Raw genomic sequence first — 23,260 nt, 5'->3', positions numbered from 1 at the left:
TTTGCTAAGAAAGGCCTTTTTCTTTTTTGCACTTGATGATGTCCTCAGAACCCCATTTGTCCTTCTTGTCACCATGGCAGCCCCGGAGTCACCCCACTTGTCTTGTTTGACCTCCTCATTTTGCAGGTGAGCAGGCTGAGGCTTAGCAACTTTCTCAAGGTCACACACCGTGACTGCAGTGGAGCCAGGATTGGCATCCAGGCATCATCTGGTGGGCAGACCCTGAGTCTGGGGCCAGCCTGCCAGATTTGAATCCTGGCTCTGCCATTTGTTAGCTGTGGCCCTGTATTCTTTTCCTAGGGCTGTCATGACAAGTTGCTACAAATAGAGTGGCTAGGGAATTCCCTGGCAGTCTACTGGTTAGGACTCTGTGCTTTCCTCATATGCGGGCCCAGGTTCAGTCTCCAGTTGGGGAACTAAGATCCCTTAAGCTGTGTGACATGACCAAAAAAAAAAAAAAAAAACCAACCACACACACAGGCACTCACAAAGAAACAAGCAACAAAGAATCCTAAATTGAGTGACTTAAACAGCAGAAATGTATTCTCACGGTTCTGGAGGTAAAAAAAAGAATCTGAACTTAAGGTGTGGGCAGGACTGTGCTCCTTCCAAAGGCTCTGGGGGGCAGCTTCCGGTGGTGGTTAGTAGGCCTCGTGGCTACTCCAGTCTCCGCCTCTGTCTTCACCAGGCTTCTCTCTTCTCTGTCTTTTCCTCTTCTGTCTCTTAGAAGGACGTTCGCCGTTAAATTTAGGGCCCATCTGGGTAATCCAGCATGATCTCATTTCAAGATCCTTAATTACCTCTGCAAAGACTCTTTCCAAATAAAGTCACATTTCCAAGTTCCAAGGATTTGGATGTGGACATATATTTTGGGGGCCATTCACTGAATGGTTTTTCCGGTAGTCATGTACGGATATGAGAGTTGGACCATAAAGAAGGTTGAGCGCTGAATGGATGCTTTCAAACTGTGATGCTGGAGATGACTCTTGAGAGTCCGTTGGAAAGCAAAGAGATCAAACCAGTCAATCCTGAAGGAAATCAACCCTGAATAGTCATTGGAAGGACTACTGCTGAAGCTGAACCTCCAATACTTTGGCCACCTGATACGAAGAGAGGACTCATTGGAAAAGACTCTAATGCTGGGAGAGATTGAGGGCAGGAGGAGAAGGGGTGACAGATGATGAGATGGTTGAACGGCATCACTGACTCAATGACCATGAGTCTGTGAAGCAAATTCCAGAAGATGGTGAAGGACAAGGAAGCCTGGCGTGCTGTAGTCCATGGAATTTCAAAGAGTTGGACACGACTTAGCCACTAAACAACAAGATTGAATCCATTCCAGGGACCTTGGACAAGTCACTTAACCTCTCCGAACTTCACTCTGTCATCTGCAAAATGGGAATAATACCACTTCATAGCGTTGCCTTGAGGATTAATATGAGATAATCTTTGCTGGGTCCTTCACAGAGGACTGAGCACATAGTACTCAGTAAACTTTAGTTATTCTGAACCCAGGTCCAGTCTGGTCTTGTGGGTGTCTCTGAAGTGGCTTTCTTTACAGGTAGACTTAGGTCGGCCTGGGTTCCCTCAGCTAGTAGCAGTAGAGACAAGTCAAGTAGTTGGTGTCTTTTTTTCTTTTTAGTATTTATGGATTTGGCTGTGTCAGGTCTTAGGTTGCAGCATCTAGGCTTTCCTTTGCGGTGAGCAGGCTTCTCTCTAGTTGTGACATGTATCCTTAGTGGCAAGTGAGATCTTAGTTCTCTGACCAGGGATCGAACCCACGTCCCCTGCCTTGGAAGGCAGATTCTAAACCACTGGTCCACCAGGGAAGTCCCTAGCTGGTGTCTTGATGGAGACACTTTGGCCAAGTTTAAGCCGAGTGTCCCCTGCTGGCTCTTCAATTGGGGCCTGTTCTGTTGTCCAGGCTCCCCCTTCCTGAGGCCTGCAGCTGAGAGGCGGAGTGGTTTGAGGAGGTCTCCTGTCAATCAAACTCTCACCCTGGCTCCAGGAGGCCGGCCTGGAACCCTATGATTTAGAATGATGGAATGTAAATTGCAGAGAGTCCACGCTTCCCATTCAGCTGAGGTCCTATCAGCATCTCATTCCCCTTCCCTGGGACTCCTCTAGGTCTCATCTGGTGGATTCTGTCCGCAGAGCACCTCCACGGCAACCACGACGACGGTTTGCTTCTTACATCTATCACACCTGCACTGTGACAATGTAATTTTTATCTCCGGTTGTTTATTTCTCAGATGGAACTACTTGTAAATTCCAAAAGGAAAATATATCCCCGTGTGTGACAGAACCAGCCCAGGGCGGTTAATCTGTGCTTTTAGGCTGGGAAGGCAAACCTGGGTGATGCTGCTCCATGTCTAAGTGTCCAACAATCAACCATGGCCATTAATTGTCCCCCGACAAAGCAGTGGCCCCAGGAGGAATCAGGTTCAATAGGATCTGATCCAGCTGGATGGGATTGGGGTCTTCATTCCCCATCTGTTGGGTGGCAAGCAGACCCCTAGGGACAGAGAGAGGGAAGCAGGTGGCTTGAGGCCAAGAGGTAGGGGGAAAGACCAATATTTCAAGGCCTAGTTGACAGTGGGTGTGAGAAGGAAGGGGGACTAAGGGCATCGGTGTGGCCATGGCAAAGGCACAGGCTTGTGTGGTCCCAGCAGATTCAGGTTCAAATCTGAACCTCACTACCTACCATCACTTTGGGGGAGTTCCTTTACCCCTCATGCCAACAGAGGGGTTTCTAGTCTGTAAAATGGAGCAAAGAATATTTGCTCCATAGAGTAACTGAGAGAATTAAACAAGCAACGTAAGAAAAGTTCTTACTGCATGGAATGGGTGGTTTGGTTCTTTTTTTTTTTTTCTCCCTAAAGGCCTGGGGCAGTGCTCAGGCCGGCAGAAGATGAAAGTCACAGAAATAATCAGAATTCTAGAAGGAATTAGAAGGAATTTAGAGAACACCTCATGCAAAGTTTAGTAGAGGTTTGGCTAATTGAAGAGACATAGAAGCTGGCTGGAACCCAGTTTCCTGACAGTCACCATGCTACATCACCACATCACACTGCCTCCATTGTAGGGGCTTCAACCTGGGCCTCCCGGCCTCCTGCAGGGCCAACCAGTGAGCCTCAGGGGCCATAACCCCCTGCAAGGATATGCACTATTCTGTGTGTGAGTGCATTTTAATGTCTCCAGAGTTTTCATCAGATTCTCAAAAGGTGCCCCCACTCAAGGATTTCCCTGGTAGCACAGCGGATAAGAATCTGCCTGCAGATTGAACCATGCAGGGTACATGGGTTCAATCCCTGGTCTGGGAAGATCCCACATGCTGCGGAGCAACCAAGCCCATGTGCCACAACTACTGAGCCTGTGCTCTGCAACAAGAGAAGCCACCACAATGAGAAGCCCATGCACCACAATGAAGAGTAGCCCCTGCTCGCCACAACTAGAGAAAGCCTGCACAAAGGAACAAAGACCCAGGGCAGTCAAAAATAAATGAATAAAATTTTTCCTAAAAAAAGAAAAAGAGAGTCATGTAATATTAAAAAGTTTTCCCCATTCAAAAAGATTGAGGGCTTTTTTGAACTCTGATATTGACACTATTTGGGGGTGGAGGTAGGGGTATTGCCCAACCCTCCCACCTGCATTTGATGTTCTACGCAGCTTTGATCATGATCAAAATCTGACTGTGATCTGGGGGTTTCCTTGGTCTCAGGGCCCCGCCATCCCTTCTCATTCTACCCTGGTTCTTACTGTTCTTTCCCTGGAAAATCAGCTTACATGTGCCAGCTAGGAGCAGGGTGTGTGTATGTCAGGGGATGGGTTCCAGGTTTTGACATTCTGGGCTGGTTCCAGATTTTGTGGAGTTTACACAAATTAGACTCCCCTTTTTATGAAAAAATATAATAAGTCATGAGAAACTTCCCTGGTGGTCCTGTGGTTAGAAGTCTGCTTTGCAAGGCAGAGGATGCAGGTTCAATCCCTGGTGAGGGAACTAAGATCTCACATGCCAAGGAGCAACTAGGTCCATGTGCCACATCCATTGAGCCTGTGTACTCCAGGACCCACAACTAGAGCCCTCATGCCTCAAGGGAAGATCCCACATGGTGCAATGAAGATCCCATGTGTTGCAGCTAAGACCTGAGGCAGACAAACAAATAAATCATTGTGGTTAATCTCTAAGTTGTGTCCGACTCTTCTGTGAACCCCATGGACTATAGCCCAGCAGGCTTCTCTGTCCATGGGGTGTCCCAGGTAAGAATACTGGAGGGGGTTGCCATTTTCTTCTCTAGGAGATCTTCCTGACCGATCGAACTGCATCTCCTGCATCAGCAGGCAGACTCTTTACCACTGAGCCACCAGGGAAGTCCAAATAAATGAATAAGTAAATATTAAAAAAAATAAGTCATGAATACAGAACTAGGTGCAGGGCCTTGGGAGGGCTGTGTATGCTTTGTTAGGATCCCTGTAAATCTGCCTCTCCTGGTGTTGTTACTGAATAAGTGTCCTCAAGAGAATATGGGGTCTCAGCATAGCTCACCCACCAAAGGTCTGTGGCCTCCCAGGGATGCTGACCCAGTTTTCTGGATGCTGCTCCACTGGGTGCTTGAGACGGATGTGTGAAAAGACCAGCCTGCCCTCAATGAGCTCCCAGTAACAGAAGACCCAGTTTACGGGTAAATAATGACCCGCTGGCCACTGCAGCTCCCCTGCTTTTGCTTTGCTGCCTTTCCCCAGTGCAGCAAGTAGGGGGGCCTCCCCGGCTTCACTTTCAGGGTTATCCCACAGATAGAAAGGGTCCTGGCCGTCCGCTTCTGAGCAGGAAGAGGAGAGGGCTGTCTGTAGGACCTCCAAGGAGGGGGTCCCAGTGTCTGTGGCATGGCCTCTTCCCATAGTTTCTGTTGAGATGAGCTGAGTATGATGCTTTGTTCAGGCCCAGGTTTGGGGCAGGCCCATTGGAAGATGGAGGGTTAGGGGACATAGAAGCTACCTTCATCCTTTTTTAAAAAATAAATTTATTAATTAAATTTAATTTATTTGACTGTGCTGGGTCTTCATTGCTTTGCAAGGGCTTTCTCTAGTTACTGCAAGCAGGGGCTAGTCTTCATTGCAGTGCACAAGTTTCTCCTGGCAGCGGCTTCTCTTATTGTAGAGCACAGGCTCAGTAGTTGTGGCAACATGTGGAATCTTCCTGGTCCAGGGATAGAACCCGTGTCCCCTGCACTGGCAGATGGATTTTTAACCAGTAGGCTACCAGGAAAGTCCCCTCCATCTTTTTTTTAAAATATTTATTTATTTGGCTGTGCTGGGTCTTAGGTGCAGCATGAGGGATCTTCGATTTTTGCAGCCTATGAACGCTTCGTTGCGGATGTGGGATCTAGTTCCTTGACCAGGGATCAAAGCTGGGCGCCCTGCCTTGGGAGTGCTGAGTCTTAGCCACTGGACCACCAGGGAAGTCCCTTCCCTCCATCCTTGCCTTATCTATTCACCTGTATTTGCACAACATTGAAGATATGATGGCAGGAAAGATACTGTTGGGAGCAAGAGGCTGACCCCAGAGGACCCGGATCTGGCTCTTGCTTTGCCAGTTTGTACTTGTGGGCTTTGTGGAGGCCTCTGAACCTCTTTGCGCTTCCAGTTCGTCATCTAGAAGGTGGATAATAACACCTGCCTTGCTGGAGTGTTGAGAAGGTTAGGGATTTCACACATGTAGGGCTGAGCACAGTGCTGACCCTGAGGTCACTAGCTCTAAATTTTCACTTACTGTTATTGTTTTGGAAGAGCCATCCCTGCCCCCTTTTCTCTCTAGCATCTTGGCAAGTTTCCTTTTCTGCTGGGTCCTAGAGCTTCCTGGGAGAAGACTGTTCAAGGCCAAGGCATGGATGGATCTCCCAGGGCAGTGCCTTGGGCAGTATTGGTTGCAACAAATTGGAGGAGGCCAAGCTGGAAGGAGTCGGTAACTCGGGCGGGGCTGGGTCACGATGGGCAGATGAGGAAGCTGCAGGAATGAGGGATGGACAACCCATCTCCCTACCCTGCCCTTCCAGCCTATGTTCCTAATGTGCTCAGTCACTCAGTCAAGCCCGACTCTTTGTGACCCCACGGATTGTTTAGCCCACCCTGCTCTTCTGTCCAGGGAATTTTCCAGGCAAGAATACTGGAGTGGGTTGCCATTTCCTCCTCCAAATCCCTCCAGGGGATTTTCCAGATTTCCAAAACTGTGTCTCCTGCATTGGCAGGCAGGTTCTTTATCACTGAACCACCTGGGAAGCCCTCCTGGACGCGCAGAGCTGAACAAAGGGAAAACCAGAATTTTCATTTGCCGGTTTCCTAAGAGGGTAGTTTCTGCCTGGTACCACGGGTAGGTGACTTCCAGGAACCTGCTGGCCACTTGCTCCCCGGTAGGACCACAGCCATTCCCTAGAGGGGTCCCAGGAGAATCATTGGGATCACTTTGTCCCACCCGTGCCTCCCTGCCCTTCTTGCCCAGGGTGGCTTCAGAAAGCAGCATGGATCCAGAGACAGAGGCCATTTCTGGCCCTCTGGGAAACTCTGCTACCCTTCCGATAAGTATTTAAACAGGTTGTTGAGCGGGCCCACTAATTAATCTTTTGTTTTTGTTTATTTTAATTTTTTGCTATGAAAGTAATACACACCATCTGTGGAAAGTTTGAAAAAAAAAAAAAAGTACAGAAAACTCTAAAGAAGCAGGAAAAAAAGCCCAGACACCAAAGCAGAGTCAAGCACAACTGTTAACATGTTAATATGTTGGCTGAAAAGCAGAAGCTTTTAAAAACCCCATGTAAACATCAGTGTCAAAGGCTGCCTGGGACTGCATGGAATTAATCTTTTTAAGAAAACACATCTGAACCAAGTGCATTTGGAGTGTAGGGGATTTGCAGGCACCCCCCTCCAGGCTGGGGAGTGTGAACAAAGTCTGGGTATTCAGCCCCTGGGGTTCAGCAAGTCTTTCCAGGAGCCTCCCACAAGGCGGGGTGGGGTTTGCCTCAATCTCAGAGATTTCCTTCTCTACATTCTTGCCCGGCAGGAGCGCTTTCACACTTGGCCTCTCCGCCTGCCGCCTGGGGTCTGTGGAAGGCAGTGAAGGGTAGAGGATGGAAGAGAGGGATTGGTGGGGGGGTGATACTCTCCGTAAAAAAGAGCTATCCACTGGCCAAGGGGTGGAGTCAGCTGGCCTGCTTCCCCCTTTTCTTTCCTGGTGGTGGTGGGGTGGGGGGAGCGCCCAGTCCTGCCGAACTGCAAGTGAGCAACACCTGCCCTGAGAAGAAGAGTCCTTAGTGCAGGCTGCAGAGGACCCCATGGAGAGTGCTGCCTAAGAGGGAGAGTGAAAAGGCAGAGCCAGGAGCGGGTGGAGCTAGGCAGAAAACTTGATTGCCCCCGCCCCCTGCCCCTTGACTCAGCACTCCTTTTTATTTATTTATTTAGGCTGCGCTGGGTCTTCTTGGCTGCGTGTGGGCTTTCTCTGGTTGTGGCGATTGGGGGCTACTCTCTAGCTGCCATGCATGGGCTGCTCATTGGGGTGGCTCTAGGCGTGGACTCAGTAATTGTGGTACACAGGCTTAGTTGCCCCTTGCGTGGCGTGTGGGAATCTTAGTTCCTGGGCCAGGGATCGAACCTGTGTCCCCTGCATTGGCAGGTGGATTCTTAACCACTGGGTTACCAGAGAAGTTCTTCAGCATTTCTTTAGGTTGGTTGTAAATGGTGCCAGGAGGCAGCAAATGCAGGGATGCTGGCTGGGAGGGGCCACCATAGGAGGAGCGAGGTAGCCAGCCCACCTTTCATCATGGGGACCCACCTCTGAGAGGCCATCTGCACAGGTTACTGAAAAAGGGGTGGTGATTAGAATGCCATGTGCTGAGTGGGAGGCACCCCCGCATCAGTGACTTATGCCTGGTGTCACCAGCTTCTAGGCCCTAATGGAACTATTTTTCTGGGACTTGAGGGCTGAGAATTTGCCAAGCACCATGGTAAAGGTTCTATGTTTATTACTGAACCAGGACAACAGCCCTAGGAAGCAGGTGTTCCCCGCCCCCCACCCCCCCCCACCCCCCCCACCCCCCCCACAACTTTTACAGATCAGCAAACTGAGAGGCAATGTGACTTGCTCAGGGCTACACAGCCCCGTTGGTCACCGCTGGAATTCAAACGCAGGTCTGCTTTCAAACAGCCCTCTTAGCCACTATTCCTACTGGTTGTTGGTGCTGGGAGGTCGGCTGCAGAACCCATCTGGAGAGTGGAGTCAACCAAAAGAAGTCCACCAAAACCCTCCTCTGAAAGCTTCTGCTCCCTTAGTACCTTCTCTGGGGACAGAAGAAGGTGTATTTCTGTGCCAAAAGAGAGCCTAGATCCTGGAGACGGAGGTCCCACCCGTTCTCATTCTCGGGTTTCTCTGAAATGCCGGCTTTGGGCTGGGCTGGGGTGGGAGGCCAGTCTGTAGCGGGTCAAGGCGCTTGGACACGGATTCTGATGTCGGTGACCCAACCTGGGCTAGAGACAGCAGTGGAAGCCGCAGCACGGGTGTCTGTACCTGGCAGCCGCCCAAACCGCGACCCCCTGAGGCCATAGCGATTCCTCTCTCGCGGAGGGGGCAGCAGGAGGACAGCAGGAGGGTGGCGGCGGGCGCGAGCGGATGCGGGATGCGGATGCGGCCGCTGGCCTGCTCCCGGACCGGCTCCCACCTTGGCCGGCCCGGCGGACGCTGGTTGGCTCCTTGGGAGCGCCGCTCACCCAATCACACACCTGCACAGTTGCCAGGCAACTGGGACTGAGTTGTAACACCTCGGCGGCCAGAGCCAGGATTCTGTTTTTATTTTCCAGGCTCTTCCAAGTCTCTCCTTAGAAGTTGTAGAAAAATGGCATTCGGTTTACCTCCTCAGAGGGACCACACCCTCCCCTCAACCTCCCAGTTTCCAGCCCCCAGCCCCCAGGCTGGAGGTCTTCCACCAGACTTGCCCAGAGATTCAGGCGCCATGGTTCCCTCTTGGGGCCCAGGCATCCCAGGGAGACAAGCAGGCAAGGGGCCTAGGGAGCTCCTCACAGCACCCTCATTTTGGGAAAGTCATCCTCAGGGGAGCTGGGGACTTCTGCCTGAGGCAGGGTGGCATATCCAGGGAGGACTCCGAAGGCAGGAAAGAGCAGGCTTCAAGGTCGCTGGCCTCCGAACGACCTTGGGATGGCCTTGGGGTGGGCGTGGGGCATGGCTTGGGTCTGCTTCTGGCTTTACGTACGGCTTATTATCTGGGTGTTTCCCAAATTTCAATTTTTGCTTCACACCTTCTCAGCGTCTCACCCATCTGTGAGCCACCTGCACTAATTTTTCATTTCTTTTCTCTTCTGTATATTGACCCACTTTAGCTTAAATAGATGTATTTAAAAGGGAAACTTGATAACACCTCTGTAAATGGAGACAGTACCACTTGCCATAAATAGAAAGTAACTGCAGAAATAATACAAAAAAACAAAATGTTATTAAATTTTAGCACATGGAGTCTGATCTGGGAAAGCCATAATGACAACAAAACAATGCTTATTAATGCTTACTCTGTGCCAGACACTAGCTAAACACTTTACATGGATTAACTCTTTTGATCAGATATTATTCATGTTCCCATTTCACAGACGGTGAAACTGAGGTACAGAGAAGCTAAGGGCTTTGGCCAAGGGACATATAGACACTAAATTATGAACTAAGGTTCAAAGATGAGTCCTTGGTGGTCCAGTGGCTGGGACTCTGTGCTCCCAAGGCAGGGGCCCAGGTTCAATCCCTGGCGAGGGAACTAGATCCGACAGGCTGCAACTAAGAGTTTGCATGTTGAAACTAAAGATCCCTGCAATGACAATCAAAGATCCCATGTGCTGCAACTAAGACCAGGCCCAGCCAAAAAAAAAAAAAAAAAGCTGAGTCCCATCCAAAACCTGTGCTGTCTCTGCAGAGTGATACCTCTGGTTCTCTGCCCTGGTAACTAGGTGGTGGCCCTTTCCAGAATTAGGATGATGCTTTGCACCCCAGGTGCAGTGGTTTTTTTCTTGGTCCAGGACATATAGCCTGCTAGGTGCTCTTTTTTTTTTTTTTTTCCCTCATTAAACTTTTTTTAATGGACCTCAAATTCTGTGACAGATTTTTGATCAAGTTGTTTTCATTAAAAAGTACTGATTTTAAAAACTAATAACTTAAACTGCCCCACACAACCACATATTCAGCCAACAGTCCTATGCAGTGTCTCGTTTTACAGCTCAGGGAACTGAGACTCAGAAGGCCAAGCCACTTGCCCCAAGTCACACTGTTGCTGAGTGGCAGGGCCAAAATGTGAGTCCTATCACCCTCTGCGGTGCTGACTCCATCTTGAACTTATTTGTAGCTCCGCTTCATGCACCTGCAATGCAAGAGATGTGAGTTGGATCCCTGGGTTGGAAAGATCCCCTGGAGAAGGAAATGGCAACCAGCTCCAGTACTCTTACCTGGAGAATCCCATGGACAGAGGAGCCTGGCGGGCTACAGTCCAGGGGGTCGCAAAGAGTTGGTCACGACTGAGCACACACACACACAAATTCATGTAGAAAAATGAATCTAATGCTTAGTAAACCCTATAGCAGAAATAAGCCTTCTGCCTCTCACAGGAAATCAAATCCCCACCTGGGAAACTAAGCATTTGTGGAGCCCAGGCCAGGCTGTGGATAGACACCTCCTCCAAGCTGAGTCTTGATCTCTGGAACCGTGGCCTTCTATTGGTGGGTGAAGACCCCCAGGGCCAGCCCCTAGGCTCTGGGCCTCCCTACACCTCAGCAAAACCCTGCTCCCTGGCCAAGGATGTTTGTTTGCTTTTCTTCTCTACCTCCCATCATCCCCTATCAAAATGAGCAACTGCATTTCTCACTCCAGCGCTGGCTCATTCTTACCTGGAAGAGAAAGAATAAGGGAGCCTTTGGAGAGAGAAGAAAATCATATGTTATTTTTAAAAGGCATTCTGAGTAAGTGTTGAATAGAGTTCAAGAAAATTGCCTTAAAGACCTGCTCTCCACAGGGAAGGTGTTTCTCCTGGCTCCCTAGTATTTGCAAACTTAATTGCACATTTGTATGGGCCACTGTTTTTATTTCTTCCTGGTCTCAGAGGTGGGCTTTGAAGATTGTGCTCTCTCTGTAATGGTTTTCTTTATCTCAGATAAATTTTGCACACCTGCAAGGTAGAATGGCTTGAAAGAATCTGTGTCAGAATTGGCTCTCGATTTAATAAATCTGCAAATGAAGGAGGGTTTGGTGAGCTGATGTGGTGTCAGCCCACCCTGAGCCTCCTGTCACAGGGGTGCAGCCTGGTCCCACTCCGCCAAAGGGGCTGTGCTGAACTGCAGAGCCTCAGCCCACATCTCTGCTGAAACCCTCTCTCTACCCGAAAGCTGAAAGCCAGGTGGTGTGGGGGAAGACCCGTTTCTGTGTGGGTGTTTGGAGACTTTTAAGCCAAGATGCTAATAAGAGGCTTTTAGGTTAATTGTAAAACCACAGCTCCCCTCTGCTGAGGACTTCTCAAACCTCCCGCACCGTATTTTCTCAAAGAACTAGAAGGTTCATTTTGGGCTCTGGACCATGTGGGGAATAAATGAGGGGTGAGACCTCAATGCTTGGAGTTGATGGGAGTGCCAACACCCAGAGCAGGAGGGAGCCCCAGACTTGTGCACAAGCCCCTCTGGGCCTCTTTGGCCTCCACCCCATAGAAATGTGCCACTTTCCAGAGGGTGAAGGTGCTAGCCCTTCCCCGACCCCACCCCTGGAGTCTAACCTATTTGTTCCCAACTGTGACCACCTGCCCAGCCGACAGGTGGCATGGGGAGGGCAGGCGATTAGTGGCCGGGAGGAAAGTGCTTGCTGGGTATTTATCCTCCATCCCTGACCAAATGTCTCAGCTCTTGCCCTCTTCACACAGCTTCTGTGTTCTGGGTTGACTTTCAATCCCCTCCCCTCTGTCCCCTCTTCAGGCCTAGGGGTGGTGACACTGGTGGTTCCTTGCCTGCTATTTGCCATCCCTGAGGATTGCCTCGGCCCTAACCACACTTTGGTCAATTGTCCCTTTATTGGACTGTCCTCAAAATACCTAATGGTACCCAATGGACTCAGTGGTCCTGGGCACGTCATTACCTCTTGGAGCTTTGGTTCTCTCACCTGTAAAATGAATTTTATTATTCAACAGTTTGCTCGTGTGGTTGTAACAAGTGCAAAGTGCTTGACCCAGGGCTTGGAGGACAGTAACTGTAGCCCTCGGGGACAAATGATGTGTGTGGGGGGGACTGGTCAATCATCTCTGTCCTTGGTAGTTGTCTGTCCTCGACCTCTGCCTGTGGCGGTCTTACATCCTGCTGTCAGCTTTCCATCCACAAGCCAGGGCCTGTTGACCGATTGCCTGGTTTGGGAGTGGGGCACCAGGAGAGCAGACTCTCATGGAACTTGCTGCTGCCAAGTTTCTTCAGTCGTGTCTGACTCTGTGTGACCCCATAGATGGCAACCCACCAGGTTTCCCTGTCCCTGGGATTCTCCAGGCAAGAACACTGGAATGGGTTGCCATTTCCTTCTCCAATGCATGAAAGTGAAAAGTGAAAGTGAAGTCGCTTAGTCATGTCGGACTCTTAGCGACCCCATGGACCGCAGCCTACCAGGCTCCTCTGTCCATGGGATTTTCCAGGCAAGAATACTGGAGTGGGGTGCCATTGCCTTCTCAACTCATGGAACTTGGGAAGCTGGTATTTCTTTCTTTTTAGATTTTATTTATTCATTTTTTTTCTAATTTTGGCTGTGCTGAGTCTTCTTGCTGTGTGGACTTTTCTCTAGTTGTGGTGAGTGGAGGGCTATTCTCTAGTTGCAGCGCACAGGCTTCTCATTGCAGTGGGTTCTCTTGCAGAGTACGGCCTGAAGGATGCATGGGCTTCAGTAGTTATGGTGCACGGGCTTAGGTGCTCTGAGGTATGTGGAATCTTCCCCGACTAGGGATTGAACCCATGTCTCCTGCTTTTGCAGGTGGATTCTTAACTGCTGAACCACCAGGGAAGTCTGAGAAGCTGATGTTTCTTTTGTCCTGTTTGCTCCATAGAAGCTGTGCATCCGACCGATACATGCACATTCTTTTCAGTCTTTATTTATTGTTATCAGGAAACAAAACAGTCACAGATTTCGTGCAACATGGTGTCCCCTGAGAATGCAAAAGAAAGAAACAGATGATACCAGATATTCCTGCTGGAGCGGCCAGGTGTGGGTTGACCCTGGACTGGGCTCTAAAATTGTATTTCAGCAGCTGCTTCTCTGCGGAAAGGAAACATGTCTGGGTCTCGGCAGTGCCTCTCTGACCTGGTCCACTCTGGAGTCCCATTCAGCCTTTGGGGTTGAGGGTCCAGGAATCAAAAGGAGAGCAGAGGAAATGGGCCTGGGGAGGAGTCTGTGAACCGTTAGTGTTTATGAAAGTGTCTATCTAGGAAGGTGAGAAAGACAGGGAGGATGTGTCTCTGCTCTCAAGAGGATCAGAGCTAAGTTGGGAAAATAGCAGTTACTCAGGAAGTGATGAGAGCCCCCAGTGGGAGCGGGATAAGCCAGCACTAGTCCAGGGCAGGCTGTCAAGGAAAGCTCTCGGGAGAAGGGGACTTGACCTTTGGTTGAGGACAGAATGGGGAGAGAGTATTTCAAGGGAGGCCAGCTCAGAGTCTGGGGTAGCCCGGCTGAGGCAGCAGCTAGGTGTGGCCTGGGAGTAGCCGGAAATCCAGGTGTTGGGGGTAGCGAGGGGGACTCAAGGAGTGGGGCTGGCTTATTCAGAGCCTTAAAGACAGGTAGGGTACTTAGATCAGGAAGTAGGACTTTGGAAGCCCTTAGAGCAGGGATTCTTAACCTGGGGTTCCCAGATGGACTGCAGAGCATCCCAGAAACCCCGAAACTGTAGGGTGCAGTGGTTGAAGGGTCTGGGCTTTGTCTTCAGACCTTCCTGCACTGAGTTCCAGTGCTGTTTTCTAGTTACTCCTTAACCTTTTTTTCTTCCCAATTAATTTTTCTTGGAGTGTAGTTGGTCCACAATGTTGTGCTAGCTTTTACAGCACAGTAAAGAGAATCAGTGACATATATACATACACACATTCTTTTTTAGATTCCTTTCCCATCTAAGTCAGTACAGAGCATTAAATAGAGGTCCCTGCACCATACAGCAGGTTCTTATTAGACTACTGTTTTCAAATAAGCGTTGATCTGTTGCAGATGATGAAATTGTTCTCACTTGCAAATGTCTCTGAGTAGTTGTTTCTTGTCACTGTCCATTTTTTCTAATCAGGGACTAAAGCACACAATTACCACAGGGGTCTGTGAAGTTTTTCTTGTTAAGAGGAGGCTTTAGTTTTGAAAGGCATAAAGCACCTGCAAGTAGGAATTAATATGTGTGCGCTCACACACTCAGTTGTGTCCGACTCTTTGTGACCCCATGGACTGTAGCCCACCAGGTTCCTCTGTCCATGGGACTTTTCAAGCAAGAATATTGGAGTGGGTTGCCATTTCCTTCTCCAGAATCCTTTAAAAAAAAAAAAAAAAAGAGTTAGTGTTTGTTTTTATTTATTTGACGGCACTGGGTCTTAGTTTCAGCATGTGGGATCTAGTTCCTTGACCAGGGATTGAACCCAGACCCTTTGCTTTAGGAGATCAGAGTCTTAGCCAATGGACCACCAGGGAAGTCCCACTCCTTAACCTTTTTGAGCCTCGGCTTTCTCATCTATGAAATGGAGCTAAATGGTAGTGTTTAGCCTGCAGTATGTTTGGGGTAATAAGTCCAGATCATGGACATGCTGCATTGCACACGGTCACCGGCTTGCTCTGAAGATCTCGGTAAAGGGCAGCTGTCATTAATATGCTGCAGAACTGTGAGTGACTTCTCCAGGGAGAGGGTCTCCTACAGCTTTCATGAGATTCCCTAAGGGGTCCCTGATTCAAAAAATGTTAAGCACCACTCACTGCTTGAGAGGTTTAAAAATAGCGGCGTGCCGAGCAGCAGAGAGCATGTTTATGTGAATGACACAGGGTGGTGTGGGCCTGGGGGGAGGGCCTCCAGTGCAGAGCCTTTCTGTTCATCTCTTGGACACGCCAACCCTCTGTCGGTTCATACCTGATCGTCAAGCCTTGCTGAGCCCTGATTCAGCCAAGCCCCTGTTCGATACCAAACACACAGAGACCAAGAGCAATGTCAGTGAGAAAGAAGATGTGTGGAAGCCAGTCTCCAAAGGTGGCCCCCGTGCCTCTTGTTATCATAGCCTGGAAGGGTCCCTTCCCACATGGAATCGGGCTGGTACACAACTGGATTTAACCAGTCAGATGCAGTAGAAGTGAAGCTGTGCCAATTCCCATTCCCAGTTCTTGATCAAAGCCAGCGTATTCACTTTCCCAAGTCTGAAGACGATTTTGGGAGACCTGAACCATGGTTTAAGAAGTCTGCACACCCCCTGGCTCCTCTGGAAAGATCACAGGCAATGACCACATTGAGAGGAGAAGCCCCAAGACCATATGGAGGAGAGAGGGGTTCACGAGTCCTAACATCTTAGTTCTGAGCCCAGAGGACCCAGGGCTCTCCACCATCGTCTGCAAGCACACGAGAAACCCTGAGTGAGAACAACAGAAGAACCATCCCACAGAGCCCATTCAGCCCACAGACCCATGAGGTCATGGGTTTTGTTTTAATGGCTCAAGTTTGGGATAGTTGGGAATAAAAGCACCAACCGAATGAGAACATGTAAAGGCAGTTTATTCAGAACTTGCTTTTTGAAGTAACAATCACTTACGTTTTGGCAGAGAGTCCGAGGCAGGCAGAGGAGTGGGAAAGTTTTAGAGTGGAAAAAAAGGAAGGCCTCAATTGTGCCCTGATTGGCCTGGAGAAGCTAGGGATGGACTAATTAGAAGCAGGGCATCCTTGGACTTCCCTGGTGGTCTAGTGGTTAAGAATCCACCTGTCAATGCAGGAGATACACGTTCAATCCGTGGTCTGGGAGGAAAGATTCTACATACCTCGGGGCAACTAAGCCCGTGAGCCCGTGTGCCACAACTACTGAAGCCCGAGCGCTCTAGAGCCCATGCTCTGCAAAAAGAGAAGCCACTGACCGCAACGAGAAGCCTGCACACTGCAACTAGAGAGTAGCCCCTGCTCACCGCAACTAGAGAAAGTGTTGAGCGGCAACAAAGACCCAGGGCAGCTCCAAATAAATAAATATTAAAAAAAAAAGTAGGGTATCCTCTATGTGTGGTTAGGAGCATATTTGGTTTTCCCTGCTTGATCTTAAATTGCAAGTGGGGACAAAAATTAGGGAAGTTAGTCAAGTTCTTGTTGATTGGGGCTGATTGTCACAGGGGTTACTGTTTGGCTTCCTGGACTGTTTGCTAGAGATGCGGACTGATTTCCTACAAGTCTGACTTGTTGGTAGCAGGCTGCCTTCTTGGGCTGGTTACTGTAGGTAAGGGGACAGTTTCCTGGGCTGGTTACTGCAGACTGAGTGTCAGAGTTCTGTTTTTCTATGTGGTTTGGCATTATCTATTTGTATATTCAGTCTCTCATATGACAACAGATTCCTGCAAGTGAATTGATGATAGTGAAGCTGTGTGGAATGAACAGAGCTTTCTAGGTGAGCCCAAAACAAGGAAAATCACACTTAGTTTGCACTGAGTCTGAAGAACAGGTGAGAACTTGCAGGTAGATGAGGGAAGGAGGGACATCTCAAGGGGAGGGGAGCATAACCCAAGGCCTGGAGATGGGAGAGACACTGCACCAGGTGGACCAGGTTGGGCTTATGACAGGAGTTGAATGCTGGCTTAGGATCCAGAGCTTTGGACAAAGAGGGTCACAGCCATTGGAGTGATAGGGTCAGAAGGAGGAGCTGGAAGGGAGAAAGGAAGAAGGTAGGAGATGAGCAGGCAGCTGCTCCCTTGGGAAGGAGTTTTGAAGGTGGAAGCTACAGGGGTGAACTGAACTCAAGGGAAGAGAAGAGAAGAAATGCAGAGTCCAGGTTTTGTGCAGACTGAGTCAGTGGTCACTGAGAAGGTGACTCACGGAGAGGGGAGGAGGTTTGGAGGGGGGTGCTACTCGTTTGGGGAATGCTGAGTAGCAGGAGTCTGGGTGATCCCAGGGGAGGTGCACGGAGCCTTTGGAGATTCGGATTTGGAGCTAGGAGTCAGCTAAGGTGAGGGGATGAATTTGTGTGGGTTCTGTGGAGAGAATGGGAAGAGGAAGAGGTGCACGTGGGGGCTGAGAAGGAGTGTCTGGAGTAGACCCGAGTTGGTGTTGACCCTGGAGAGAGCTGTGTTGAGGAAATTGGGGGTGGAGGAGATTTCAAGGGGCAGTTGATCCAAGAGAGAGACTGAAAACGGTTGGATTTGGGCAGAAGCAGGGAGTCTGTGCGTGAGAAGCAGGTGGAATCCCAGGGCAGGGTCTGGAAGTGGAGGAAGTGGGCTGACTGTGAGGAGAGAGACTTTTCAAGTGGTTTGCCTCTGACTGGCCTGAGTCTGGAAGAAAGAGGCGGTGGCCGCAGGGCGATGTTGGTTTGGCAGGGTTTGTTGTTCAATGGGAGAGGCTAGAGTGAGTCTCAGGGCAGAGAGGGAGCAGTCGATAGTGGGGGCAGGGAACTGGAGATGCCGAGAGGGTGCCCACCAGACAAGGAGGCAGCTGTCGGAAACCACGGCCTCGGGCAGAATCGGGCTGCAGCTAGGGCTGTGCAGGCCCACAGCGTGTTTTGTTTGGGGTGGAATTTGCTGCTAAACAATGGCATGTGAAAATTCTCATTCCCACTGTCTGGAAAAATCAAAGCGCTCCCCTCTCCTCCTTTCCACAGGCAGCAGTGGTTGGAGCCTGGGCCTCTCCAGATGGGCCTGGCTTCCAGGTGGCCACCTGTTCATCCTACCTGCCCTTCTCACGCTTTGTGGTTCCTGTTTGGCCCCAGGAGACATTTCTCAGGTGGCTCTAGTCATAAAGAACATGCCTGCCAATGCAGGAGACCTAAGAGACGCAGGTTCAATCCCTGAGTGGGGAAGATCCCCTGGAGAAGGGCACAGCAACCCACTCCAGTATTCTTGTTTGGAGAATCCCCATGGACAGAGGGGCCTGGTGAGCTATAGTCCACAGGGTCACAAAGAGTCAGACTGAGCACAGCGCAGACATCTGAACTGAAACCTGGGGGCGAGCAGAGGTGAGAGGGCAGACCGGAGCCAGCCTCAGCAGGAGGTCTGACGTGGGAGGGTGCTGAGAAGGTCAGGAGGCAGGCCGGGAGGCCAAGGGTAGCGATTTAGGGAGAGTGGGAAAGGTTTGGAAAGGCCACTGAGGAGAACGGGAGAGGAGGCTGTGAAGGTCACGTGGAGTGAGGCTGGGGGGCAGGGACCTGCAGTCCAGCCTACACCCCCGGGTGATGGACAGAAGCTGGAGGGAGGGGAGGGGAGGGCGCGAAGGAGGCCGCTCTGTCCTTCAGGAGCCTCCACACCCATTTCCGCATCCTTTGGCTCTGTTAGTGGGTCTGGGCTGTCCCCAGGAGCCTGCCATCTTCTGTCCTGGGGACCCTCCCAGGCTGGGAGCACGCTGGGAAGCTCAGCATGGCACCGGGAGGGACTCAAGTCCAGGGGAGCCCTGCGTTGGAGTGCTCCCGAGACTCCGCATCAGAGCCATCTCCGATCCTCTGCGGCAGGCCCTCAGGAAACACACGTCCCCTCCCTACAGCTGTCCTCTCTTTGAAGTCCCTTCTGTCTGCGCCTCTGTGGCTGGTTCTCTGTCGCCTGGGATGGGGCTTGCTCTTGACAGGAGAGGGGGGGGTATCATCCCCGAGCCTCCCCAGGTAACAGCTCTCAGCGCACACCTCGAGATGAAAACATCCCGTCCGCACCCTCTGCAGGGATGCTCCAGTCTCTGTCGTGTGGGGAACAGTGCGCGCTTGCACACATGTCACCGTATCACGTAGAGCCGGAATGTAATTAGGTGATGTTGGGGAAAATTCCATCTGTCTCCTGGGAATATTGGAATAATGAGCCATCACAGAGGACCCAGGAGGCTGGCGGGGGGCTGCTGACCTGAGCCGAAGGCTCGGATCATTCATTAGCTCTCGAGGTGCTCCTGAGTTGTTCCTCGTTCCGGCTGCCTAAATGAGCTGGCCCGATCCTGAGCAGAAAGCGGCAGATTTAGTGGAAAGCCTGAAAGGGTACTCTGGGCTTTGAAACAAGAAAACGAGCAAGTTGTGTGTTTCTGGGCTAGGGGGAGGCAGAAGCCACGATCATCCATGGTGGCATGCAGCCGTTCGATAAACTGAGCCCAGGAGGGGGCGGAAAATCATGGGGTAAAGGAGCCAGACTTTCTGGAGTGTGGACTGGGTGTGTGGCTGGCAGGGCAGTGGGCAGGAAGGCCCGCCAAGGCCTGAGGTTGGGCTGAGAGGGGCCCAGGGGTCTTCACTGGGAGAGCCACCTGGGAGAGGTGCAGGCCAACCCTGCTCTGAGCGAATTCCTCTGCACCCTTGAGGGGCAGGCAGACCCACTCAGAGGGCTCCCAGCCCACCCTCCCACATAATGCACTGGGTATCCCTGCCAAGAGGGGCTTCCCAGGTGGCACTAGTGGTGAAGAACCAGCCTGCCAATGCAGGAGACGTGAGAGACTTGAGTTCAATCCCCAGGTCAGGAAGATCCCCTTGAGGAGGGCACGGCAACTCACTCCAGTATTCTTGCCTGGAGCATCCCCAAGGACAGAGGAGCCTGGTGGGCTACAGTCCGTGGGGTTGCAAAGAGTCGGATGTGACGGAGCATGCAGACACAAGGGCAGATTCCACCTGGAAGTTTGAGGGGCAGGAAGCACCAAGATACAGGCTTGCCTCTGACTACGGAGTGAGTTCCACATGGATTGGTTTTTCTTCTTAGCTCAGAACCTGCTCTGATCTTAGAGGCGGGGGTGATGGGAGCTATGGGGCACCAAGGGACAGAAAAGGTTTTGCACAGCCCCGGGGCAGCAGGGGGCCTTCGGGATGGTGGGAGGCTGTTTTCTGGCAGAGGCAGCCTGAACAGGCCTGGCTGGCCAAGAGGAGAAAGGGTGGGGGCACTGCAGTCCACAGACAGGTTAATGGCTCCTGCCTTGCACACAATTGAATTTGCCCTCCTGAGCCTCCCGGCTTTGGGGAAGGGCCTCTCCTCTTGGGAGCTCAGCTGGACTCCCAGAGCCACAGGGCCTAGGTTGGCAGGGCCTGATTGGATCAGGAGAAATAAAGGACATGGGACTCACAGACAGTCCAGCACCCAGAGGGGCCATTGGCTCAGCCCCATCTTCAAAACGCAGTTGCAAGTGTCTGTAATATACATCGCCATCTCCTCCCACCTTCCCATGTCTCTGAAAGGTAGCTGCGAATGACTCAGAATCAGAAAACTTGGAACCAGTCTGTTTTTCTCTGCATCTGTGCGGGTGTCCAGCCCATGCCAGGACCAGGCTGGGGGAGAAGAAACATGAAAAAGACTCCATCTTTTCTTTCTTCTCAGTACCTTGCATCTTGTATCAAACCCAACTCCTAGACATATCTTGTGTCTCCTCGTTGTGGGAAGCTAGTGAAAGAGTTAGGGCAGGAGCCCCCAACCTGTGGGCTGCAGACAGGTACCTCCTGTCAGGTCAGCAGTGGTGTTAGATTAAAGTACAATAAACATAATGTGTTTGAATCATCCCAAAGCCATCCCCTGCACCCTGGTCCAGAGAATAACTGTCTTCCATGAAAGTAGTCCTTGGTGCCAAAAAGGTTGGGGACCAATGAATTAGGGGACAAATTGCACACCAGAGGAGACGTCATGGACTCCAAACCAGACAGGCTGTCTCTTGCCTCCAGGCCTTTGCCCAGGTGGTTCCTTCCAGCTAGCATGAAAGCCAGGGGGAGCTTCTACTCGCCCTTGGAGGCCGCCTTTCCACTGTGACCCTTCCACTCCCCGGCAGCATAACTGGCTCCCACCCTCACCCGTGTCTCTAAGAGCATTTTCAATGCTCCATCATGGCGCTGATGCTGCCCTCATTAACTTAATCCACAAATAATTGTTCAGTGCCTCCCAGGTGCCTGGCACTGTCCTGGGGGTTGGGACATGACAGGGAACAAGCAGATGAGAGGAAAGACAATAAACATGTAAACAAATAATTAAGTGAGAGGACTAAGAGGTCAACAGCGAGATGTACTTCTGCGATCAAGAGGGACTGGGGTGGGCGGGGGCATCTGCTTTAGACAAAGAGGTGATGCTGGAGCTGCGGCTTGAGTGCTGAGAGGGAGGTGGTCCCACAAGGGCCTGGGGCAGCGTGGTTCATGCAGGAACAGTCAGCGCTAAAACGCCAAGGCAAACATATTGTATCATTCCATTTGTATGAAACTTCCGGTATAGGCAAATCAGAGATGGAAAGCAGTTTAATGGTTGCCGGGACTGGGGGTGGGTGTGGGGGGAGGCAGGATGGGAATGACTGCTAATGGTTATGGGGTTTTCTTTTGGAATGTTGAAAAGAATGAGCTTGCTGGGACTTCCTTGGTGGTCCAGTGGCTAAGACTCTAAGCTCCCAGTGTAGGGGGCCCAGATTCAATCCCTGGTCAGGGAACTAGATTCCACTTGCCGCAAGTAAAGAGCCTGCATGCCGCAATGAAGACCAAAGATCCCACGTGCCACAAATAAGACCCAGCACAGCCAAATAAATAAATACATAAAAAAAAAAAAAAAAAAGAATGAGCTTGCTGTATTCTAGGAACCGAAAGGCCAGTGTGGGAAAAATGGTAGAGGACGGGGCTGAAGATGTGATGAGAGGCGGTCATGAGGAAGCGCTGGGTTGGTAAGAAGCTTGCATTTTATTCTGGTGCTGTGGGGGAGCCACTGGGAAGTCTTCAAGCAGGAAAGGAACAAGATAGCACTTACCATTTTTAAAGATGCTGGTGGCTGCGTGTGGGCTGTGGGTGGTGATGGGACCTAAATAAAAGCAGGGAGATTGGATGGAGAGGCCGCTGCTGGGGCCCGGGGGAGATACGGTGGTGGCCTGGGACAGAGTGCGGGGGGTGGGGATGGCGTGATGAGAACCAATTTAGGATTTATTTTGAAGGTAGAACTAGTGGGACTTGATGGATTAAAGGCAAAGAGACTGAGGGCTAGGGAAGAATGGAGAATGCCATTTACATTTTCAACTTGAGCAACTAAAAGGATGGGGCTGGCGTTTACTGAGATGAGGAAGCCTGGGCGGGGAACTCCTTTGGGGCACAGAGTTTGAGCAGCTTATTAGATATCCACGCACAATGTCAGGGGAGCTGTTGGGTGGACTGCTCTGGAGTTCAGGACTGAGACACATGTCTGATCTTCATCCCCATGGAGACAGTATTTAAAACCTGAGCCTGGGTGAGCTCCCCCGGGGATAGGTGTGGGTATGGAAGAGAGAAGATCCCAGGGCTGTGCCTAGGGAGTCAGGCTATGTAGAAGTCAAGCCAAAGAAGACCCCCCAGCACAGCAGACCAAGAAAAGCAGCCAGCGAGGCAGGAGGAAAAAAACGGCAGTTCTACCTCTGCAGTGAAGAAAGTGTTTCCAGAAGAAAGGGCCCACACTGTTCAATGAGTGCTGCTGAGGGGATGAGTAGATGGGGACAAAGGAGTCATCTTAGGATTTAGCAGTGTAATTAGAGGTCGAGCTTCCTGTGAGTCTGACTTCCCTGATAGTTGGTAAAGAATCTGCCTGCAATGCAGGAGACCTAGGTTCAATCCCTGGGTTGGGAAGATCCCCTGGAGAAGGGAAAAGCTACCCACTCCAGTATTCTGGCCTGGAGAATGCCATGGACTGCTGGGTCCATGGGGCCACAAAGAGTTGGACGTGACTGAGTGACTTTCACTTTCACGTTTCCCTGTGAGTCTGAGCACCCAGCACATAGTAGATGCTTATTTAAAGGTTGGAGGACTTGAAATGAGTGTGTTCTGGACTATGCAGCATAAACTGCCCACAGCATCAGAGTTCGAGCTAGAAATCAGGTATCTATCAAGGGGAAGTGGCTGAGGAGCATGGGCCACCTGTGAGCCCATTGTCACAGGGAGGCTGAGGCAGGCAGGGAGGCTGGGAGGCTGGTGGAGGCCCAGGAGCCCAACGAGCACAGGATGCTGGCTTGCCCATCCGCACATTTGGAGAGGGCCTTCCCTCCCTGTCTCCCCTTTTCCTTCAGGAGGTGATTCATATTTCAATATATTCCAGCTGAAAAAGGATCCGATTTTGAGCAGGTGGTAAGTCAGTACACGG

General features: G+C 50.9%; 1 protein-coding gene across 1 annotated transcript in view; it reads left to right on the top strand.

Annotated features, from left to right (window-relative positions):
- Window positions 1-23,260, top strand: part of RTN4RL1 (reticulon 4 receptor like 1) — a 74,059-nt gene that overhangs the window by 32,516 nt on the left and 18,283 nt on the right. The gene's annotated exons all lie outside the window — the stretch shown is intronic.

Source organism: Dama dama, chromosome 5 (assembly GCF_033118175.1).
Source record: "Dama dama isolate Ldn47 chromosome 5, ASM3311817v1, whole genome shotgun sequence".
NCBI classification, from domain to species: domain Eukaryota; kingdom Metazoa; phylum Chordata; class Mammalia; order Artiodactyla; family Cervidae; genus Dama; species Dama dama.
This window is presented reverse-complemented; position numbering and strand designations above follow the sequence as displayed.